Source organism: Macaca mulatta, chromosome 11 (assembly GCF_049350105.2).
Source record: "Macaca mulatta isolate MMU2019108-1 chromosome 11, T2T-MMU8v2.0, whole genome shotgun sequence".
Lineage (NCBI taxonomy): Eukaryota > Metazoa > Chordata > Mammalia > Primates > Cercopithecidae > Macaca > Macaca mulatta.
Window position 1 is genome coordinate 19,882,828 of NC_133416.1, and position 7,862 is coordinate 19,890,689.

Below are 7,862 nucleotides of genomic sequence, written 5' to 3' on the forward strand. Positions count from 1 at the left end.
ATAGTTGTTACTACTAAATTGGCAATAAACTCATGATAATAACAATATAATATTTCAGCACAGGAAATTGCATATGGATATACATACAATTCTGAAAACTTTAATGTCACTGCATACGGATATACACACATATTTGCATACATGCATATGGATATACATACAATTCTGAAAACTTTAATGCCAATGCATATGGATACGCATACAATTCTGAAAACTTTAATGTCAGTCTTTATATGCAGTTACTCAAATGTTTTATAGCATTTTAAAAAAATAAGTTCTCAGACATGTATAGTGAATTAAGAGAAATGGATACCTTATGTGAATTAAGAGAAATGGATACCTTATGTAAATATAAAATTATTAAGTTTTGTGAAATATGAATTTGGTGAGAAAAAATGCCACAGTAGGTTGATTTCCTTCTTGTGTCCCAGCGCCTCTTTTCATGTTGGCAAATTTCCTGTCTTTTAATTAGGTGGGTCTGTTGAAACAATGATAATGTCTACCTGGTAGAACATCAACTTGGGCCACTGAGAAAAGCATGAGACTCCAGCCTGGCTGATCATCAGACATCTAACCATAGCAATAAGTCATTAGAAATTCTTTTTGCAATTTGCTATAGTATGGCTGAGAGAAAGGTCTCTTTCTCTGGTATATGAGAACCACACAGTCTGTCACTTCTGAGAGTCATCTTTTTTTTTTTTTTTTCCTCTCATGGGCAGAATATGTCCATGAGACAAAAACATGTCTAAAAACAAAGTGAAACAGAGAATAGCAGTTTAAGAGATGAAAGTAAACATGTGTAAAGCAGTCAAGAAAGAGAACTACAGAGATAGAAAGAAAGAGAATGGCCCATTGCTATAATTTTATCATTTGGATCTCTGGCTCAATAATTTGTAAAGCCAGTGACATCCCTTTGACTTCCCAGTTATTTTAAGCAATGCATTTAATCTTTGTGTAAGCTAGTTTTATAAGATTTCTGCCACTTTCAACCAAAAGAGATCTAATAAATACACTGACTTAATAGTAAATTGTGAAAAATAAAATGTAATTGGTTAATGAAAGCAGAAATATATACATTCTACTCTTTATCCTAGATCATCATGATATAGGAAAATCATGACTTTAAATGATATAAACCTTTTATTTAAGCTGTTCAACAGTGGGAATAAATTTGCCCAAAATCCCTTGAAAGATATGGATTCAAGGGAGTTGCAGTCAGAATGTGAAAATCACTTTGACTTGTAATATTAAAGATCCTTTACTTCCAAAGATAAGACAAAGGATAAGAAAACAGAATTAGTTATAATAGCTGTGTATTAGTCCATTTTCATACTGCTATGAGTAAACACCCCCAGACTGGGTCACTTATAAAGAAAAAGAGGTTTAATGGACTCAGAGTTCCAAATGGCTGGGAAAGCCTCACAATCATGGTGGAAAGTGAAGAAGAGCAAAGGCACATCTTACATGGCAGCAGGCAAGACAGCATGTGCAGGGGAACAGCCCTTTATAAAACCATCAGATCTCCAGAGACTTATTCACTATCACAAGGACAGCACAAGAAAACCCACCCTCATGATTCAGTTACCTCCCACTGGCTTCCTCCCATGACATATAGGGATTATGGGAGCTACAATTCAAGATGAGATTTGGGTGGGGACACAACCAAACCATAACAAGCTGAAGAATTTATTTTCCACTTCTGCTGTTGTTTTAATAAATGGATATGTTTTAATAAAGGGGCAACACAGTAACCTAGAAAAACTTAAGAGTTTAATTTTGTGGTCGATGTTGAAAATATATTGTACTATTGCGGATGGCTCTTGGTCATTTATGAACATCCTTTGAAACATGTTGAAATTATTGTAGTAGTGAAGATTGTGCAAGATCTTGGGTTTATCTGATGAAAGTTGGTACTAGCAGCCAGCCATCAGTATATATTTCTACTCTTTGATTTGTGAGAGGGGCAGGGATCTTTAGTTACCTGTTCATTTGACAAATATTTACTGAATGCCTACTCTTTGTCAAGTACTGGGAAAAAGTGAACAAGACAGAACTGTTTCCTTCTTTCAAACACCTTACAATGCAATAAACAAGACATGTAAACTGGATAATTTAACATTGCATACTATAAACTATGATGGGGCAGGGAAGAATGAAAGCTATAAAACACATTTAAGTAGCATCTAATTCTGTCTTAAAGATTCATGGAAGTCTTCCTGGATAAATGGCTGCCAAAACTGATTCCTGAATGACTAGCAGAAATTAGGCAGTAATAAAGTCGAGAGAATGATACAGACAAATAACATATCCTGTACAAAGTAGAAGAGGGGTTTCCAACCCATGTGTCATGGACTGGGTACCAGTACGTTGCCTTTTAGAAACTGGGCCACACGGCAGGATGTGAGCAACAAGCCAGCAAAGCTTCATCTGTATTCACAGCCATTCCCCATCACTTGCATTACCACTTGAGTTCCTCCTCCTGTCAGATCAGCAGTGGCATTAGATTCTCATTGGATCACAAACCCTATTGTGAACTCTGCATGTGAGGGATCTAGGTTGCATGCTCCTTATGAGAATCTCATGACTAATAATCTATAACTGTCTCCCATAATCCCCAGAAGAAACTGTCTAGTTGCAGGAAAACAAGCTGAGAGGTCCCACTGAGTCTACATTATGGTAAGTTTATAATTATTTCATTATATATTACAATGTAATAATAATAGAAATAAGGTACACAATAAATGTAATGTGCTTGAATCATCCCAAAACCACTTGCCTCCCTTGGTCCATGGAAAAATTGTCTTCCAAGAAACTGGTCCCTGGTGCCAAAGGTTGGAGACCTCTGGTCTAGAAGACAGTAAGGCATGACACAGTGGAAGTAGTTCAGAATGGCTCAAATATACATACTAAAATTGGTTAGAAGATAAGAATGGTGAGATATTCAGAAACCAGATCCAGAAGATTAGAGGAATGATGTGGAGAGATTTGGTCCCTATGCTGAAGAAAAGATCATCATTGAAACAGCAGTTATATGATCAGATTTCATATTTGAGGTCTATAACTGGCTGAAGGCTTGTGTGAGTGAATACAAGGGAGCCATCATATAAATATTTAAGAGGATAATGCAGTAATCTGGTGAAAACATTACGGAGCTGAAAAATTTTACTCACACAAAACCCTGCACATTGATGTTTATAGCATCTTTATTTTTAATTGCCCAAATTTGAAGCAACCAAGGTGTCCTTTTGTAGGTGAATGGATAAATAAATGGTGGTACATGCAGACAATGCAATATTATTCAGTGCTAAAAATAAATGATGTATCAATTCATGAAAAGATATAGAAGAGGCTTAAATGTACATTATTGAGTGGAGCCAATTTGAAAATAATAATTACTGTATGATTATGATTCCAATTATATGACATGTTAGAAAAGACAAAATTATGAATACAGTAAAAGAACAGTAGTTTCCAGGAGTGAGGAGGGAGAAATGAATGAATAGGTAGAGCACAGATTATTTTAGGGAATTAAACTCTTCTGTGTGATACTATAAAGGCAGAGACATGTCATTATGCATTTCAAAAGACTTGTAGAATGTACATCAAGAATAGACACTAGGCCAGGTGTGTTGGCTCACTCCTGTAATCCCAGCACTTTGGGACGGCGAGATGGATGGATCATTTGAGGTCAGGAGTTCAAGACCCGCCTGGCCAACGTAGCGAAACCACGTCTCTACTAAAAAATACAAAAATTAGCCAAGTGTGGTTGCATGTGCCCATAGTCCCATCTGCTCAGGAGGCTGAGGCAGGAGAATCGCTTGAACCTGGAAGGCAGAGGTTGCAGTGAGCCCAGATCATGCCACTGCACTCTAGCCTGAGCAACAAAGTGAGACTGTCTCAAAAAACAAAAAAGAATAGACATTAGTGTAAACTATGGACTTTGAGTGATGATGATGCGTCAATATAGGTTCATTCATTGTAACAAAAATGTACATGCTGGGATGTGGGATGTCAATAGTGTGGGAGGCTGTGCATATGTGGGGATATATGGAACTCTCTGTACCATCTACTTAATTTTGTTGTAATTGTAAAAAGCTCTAAAATAGTCTATTTAAAAATTACTGTAGTGTGTACTAGGCAACTAATAGTTTCTATAAAGAAAATAAATACTTTCAAATACATTTAAGAGAAAATATTTGGCAATTTGTTAATTGCGCTGAATAAAGAGAGAAAAGATTGTGGAAAAACACTCCACCTCTGACTTGAACTAGGGACTGGGGGAAATGCTATTCACTGACAATAGGAACATAGAAGTAAAAACACACTTCGAGTAGAGATGATGTGTTAAGTTTTGATATATGATTTCATGGTTCATGAGACATTCGATTGAAGTAGGATTTTTAGCTAGAGCTCAGACACAACTGAGCTGGAGTTATATAGAGATTGTATAATCTGTAGACAGACACACGTGAAAACTTGGGTGGAGTCAAAATAAACTAAAACAGGGTCCTTAAAATATCAAAATTAAAGAAAATTTTATTAAAATATACAAAGTAGCCAGAAAGGTCAGAGAAAATCCATTTGTCATATACCAGGATTCAGGATAACTTCATAATATTGCATAGTATGGATCAGGGATGAAGGAAAGTAACTTAGGTTGATAGAAAAGGCAAGTTTTCTCTGATCCTCCTGTTGTCTTAAAATATGAGTTTGGTTCCGTTGGAAAACAAAACGCATACTTTGCTATTTTTTTAAGCAAAATAATAAAGCAGGAATGGGTAAGTGGGTTATGCCAGGCTTTTTGACCTGGGATGCTAGCTTTTTACAGAATTTGTCTAGGAATACCAGCTCTCTCTCATCTAGAGACTTTGGGACCAATGGGAAGCTGAAGTCTCCTTCTCTTAAGAAAGGAACTGACTGCTCCAATGCAAAGCTGAATGTGAAGACGTTCCCTCCCATTGCCAAAAAGAAAGCAGCCAGTTCTCTATCCTCTGCCCAATTCTGCTGGCCCATTTTCTAGGAAACTCACAGTAACCACCTGAAGACATTTGCAGACAATTCTACTCTTGCACCATGAGATAGGTTCTCAAAAACAAAAGGAAGGGCATGTTAAAAAGGGGGAAGTGGTTAACATTGTTCTATGCTGCTGAAAATTGAATTAAGAAAGTACTGAAATGTGTATATTGGATGTAGCGACAGGAACTCATTAGGGATCTTGGTGAGAATATTTTCAATTGAATGATGGGGAAAGAAGCTAGACTGCAGTTGTTGGTGAGTATACCATTTCTTTCTTTTTGAAATAATTTCTTCACTTTTACTCCTTCACAACCTCCTTTTCTGGATACTCACCTTTGCAATCCATTTATTTGGAGTTTCTCTGGTGCAGTTATTGAAACTTCTGTCTATACTCACTTATTTATCCAGTATTAAGAGGCAAAATATCATATATAGATGGCTCCAGTGACAACCCAACAACTATCCTTTTTACATAAATAATAATAATATTTTAATGTAAATAACGGACAATTCAAATTTAATATGTCCAAAAGTGACTTCCTACCTTTTCCACCCAAATCTGTTCCTCCAGCAAACTCTTCTCAATCTCAATTGATGTCAACTTAATCTTCCTAGGCGTTAAGACCAAAAATGTTGAAACCATCCCTGACTACTTTATTTGTTTTATACTCACATCTAATTTAGCAAGGAATCCTGCTGGAATACTTCAAAGTATTTTTACCACTAATGTCATCCCTAACCAGCTTGATAAGTTTCTTACTTTATTTCTTTCTCATTTTCAACTTTTGCTTTCTTTACTCTAGTCACACCGATGGCTTCAATGTTTCTTGAACAAATAAGTGATATTCCCAGTTTAGGACTGTTGAAATAACATTTTCTTTTGTCTGGTATCATTCTAGGCAAAGTCACATAACTTGCTTCTTCATCTTATTCACCTGTTTGTTTAGATGTATATTCTTTGTAAGGGCTATCATAACAACCCTATTTTAAATTACATTCTCCTGCATGGACGTTTTTTATTTTATGTACTCAGATTTAATTTTTCTTTTCTTTCTTTTAAATTTTTTTTTGTGTGAGATGGAGTTTTGCTCTTGTTGCCCAGGCTGGAGGTCAATGGCACCATTTTGGCTCACCTCAACCTCCACCTCTCCTCTCAGGTTCAAGCAATTCTCCTGCCTCAGCCTCCCGAGTAGCTGGGATTACAGGCATGCACCACCATGCCTGGCTAATTTTTGTACTTTTAGTAGAGATGGTGTTTCTCCATGTTGGTCAGGCTGGTCTCAAACTCCCAACCTCAGGTGATCCACTCGCCTCGGCCCCCAAAGGGCTGGGATTACAGGCGTGAGCCACTGCACCCGGCCTAATTTTTCTCTTCTGTATTCATCAACCTCCCACATGCTATACTATTTATTTATATTATGATCTGGTTGTCCTCATTAAAATGTAAGCTCCATGAGGAAAGGGCTTTTAAGTCAGTTTTGCTCACTGCTATATCAACAATAGCTAGAAGAATGCCTAGCACATGCTTATCTTTAAATATATAATTTCTCCATAAATGAATAAAGTCATTACTGTCATACATGATCTCGTTAATACTCATTTAATACTCACAGAAAACTTAGAAAATTTTATGTTACATATTATGTAACCACAGAATTAGTGGTATCTTTTTCTAGACTGGATAAAGGTTTGGATTCATGTAGCAAGTACAGCAGGCAAAAAGTATGCATATAGATATATGTATATATATATATCTATGCTATTTGTAATAATAAAATGTTAAACAGGAGAAGTATCTAAAAATTTCATCAGTAGATGATCTGCTAAATAAGTTTAGTAGCCCAAATACTTTATATAGAAAGTAAATTATTTTTTTGCTTAATATGAACTAAGCATATTTTATCGCTGTGTAAAAAAAATAGTTGTAACATAAAAAATACAATTGTGGTCATCCAGTGCCATGGAGGAGTACGCCTGGGAGCCTTGCCCATGGCGAATTGTGGATGATTGTGGTGGAGTCTTCACTGTGGGTGTCATCAGTGGTGGAGTCTTCCAGGCCATCAAGGGTTTCTGCAATGCCCCTGTTGGAATTCGGCACCAGTTGAGAGGTAGTGCCAACACTGTGAGGATCCAAGTCTCCCAGATTGGAGGTAGCTTTGCAGTGTTGGGGGTCTTGTTCTCCACCATGGACTGTGGCCTGGTACAGCTTCAGGGCAAGGAGGATCCCTGGAAATCTATCACCAGTGGAGTATTGATGGGGCTGTGCTGACTGCCTGCAGTGGCCCACTGGCCATGGTGGCCTCAGCGATGATGGGGGACATCCTGTTGGCCCTCATTGAGGGTGTTGGCATCCTCCTCACTCGCTACACAGCCCAGCAGTTCCAAAATGCTCCCTCATTCCTGGAGGACCCAAGCCAACTGCCCCCTAAGGACGTTACCCAGGCCCCAGGCTATCCCATATATTAGTACCACTGAGGAAGCCATTGCCACCGTGGGAGCTGCTTCTCGGTTTTCTCCCCAAGAATCTACCTCAAAGGGAGGGTTGGCTCCCATTTAGCCCTGGGACCCTCCAGAGAGGGCTTCTACTCTGCTCCCTAGTCCCAGGCTGGGGGTGGGGCTCCCCAGCTGCCCTGACAGATGGGTCCCCGTTTTCTCTCTCAGGGCACCCCAGCCCCACACTCCTATGTATCAAGTTCTCACCCCAGCTCCTTTGTGTGGCACTCTGATGTGTATTTAAAGCCCATTTTAAATGCCAAAAAAGTATGATTGCATTTGGAAAATACATACAACTCTTTCCACACAATATGTCTATATATGTATGGATTCATGTTTACATGGAAAGGTGA

The 7,862-nt window shown here is 38.0% G+C and overlaps 1 pseudogene; it reads left to right on the plus strand.

Annotated features, from left to right (window-relative positions):
- Positions 1–6,976: 6,976 nt before the first annotated feature.
- Positions 6,977–7,482, plus strand: LOC702709 (mitochondrial import inner membrane translocase subunit Tim17-B pseudogene; annotated as a pseudogene).
- The last annotated feature ends 380 nt before the right edge of the window (positions 7,483–7,862 follow it).